Raw genomic sequence first — 1,028 nt, forward strand, 5'->3', positions numbered from 1 at the left:
GAAGGAAGGAAAAGGAGGGAGGGAAGGAAGGAGAAAGGAAAAGCAAGCAAGAAAGTGGTTCTTCGATCGCTTCCACGTGTGTCCACTAAGTTCTGCTCTAGGTGGTGAAAATAATGGAAGAGAAGATGAGAAAGAAAAAGTATAAAAGGTCTTTCTTCCATGGCTTTCCCGTGTCTATACGTAAGTGGTGAGTTCCGCTCCAGGTGGTGAAAAGAAAGGAAAGGGAAGGAAAAGAGAAGAAATAAGAAGAGAGAGGAGAAGAGAAGGAGAAGGGGGAGGAGAAGGGGGAGGGGGAGGGGAAGGGGAAGGGGAAGGAGGAGGAAGAGGAGAGGAGAGAAATGGCAGGACAGTTGTTAGTTGTGGTTTTGCTGGCGTGTGTGAGTGTTGGTTTGAGGTGGAGGCGGTGACGGTCTGCAGCTGTGCTAAGATGCTCGGTCACTGGGTCCCTGGGAGGAGGCCGTTGTCCCTGCGAGAGTTCTGATGGAAGGTCTGCAGGCTGGTGACCGCGGTGCACCCATCTCCCTGACCGTTTGCGGGTGGGTGACCGCGGTGCACCCGTCTCCCTGACCGTTTGCAGGCGGGTGACCGCGGTGCACCCGTCTCCCTGACCGTTTGCAGGTGGGTGACCGCGGTGCACCCGTCTCCCTGACCGTTTGCAGGCGGGTGACCGCGGTGCACCCGTCTCTCTGACCGTTTGCAGGCTGGTGACCGCGGTGCACCCGTCTCTCTGACCGTTTGCAGGCTGGTGACCGCGGTGCACCCGTCTCTCTGACCGTTTGCAGGTGGGTGACCGCGGTGCACCCGTTTCTGACGGTGCACCCGTCTCTCTGACCGTTTGCGGGTGGGTGACCGCGGTGCACCCGTCTCCCTGACCCATTTGTGGGTGGGTGACCGCGGTGCACCCGTCTCTCTGACTGTTTGCAGGTGGGTGTCCGCGGTGCACCTGTCTCTCTGACCGTTTGCGGGTAGGTGACCGCAGTGCACCCATCTCTCTGACCGTTTGCAGGTGGGTGACCACGGTGCACCCG

This window comes from Elephantulus edwardii, unplaced genomic scaffold, assembly GCF_000299155.1.
Source record: "Elephantulus edwardii isolate Elephantulus edwardi_28Jun2011 unplaced genomic scaffold, EleEdw1.0 scaffold00631, whole genome shotgun sequence".
Classification (NCBI taxonomy): Eukaryota; Metazoa; Chordata; class Mammalia; order Macroscelidea; family Macroscelididae; genus Elephantulus; species Elephantulus edwardii.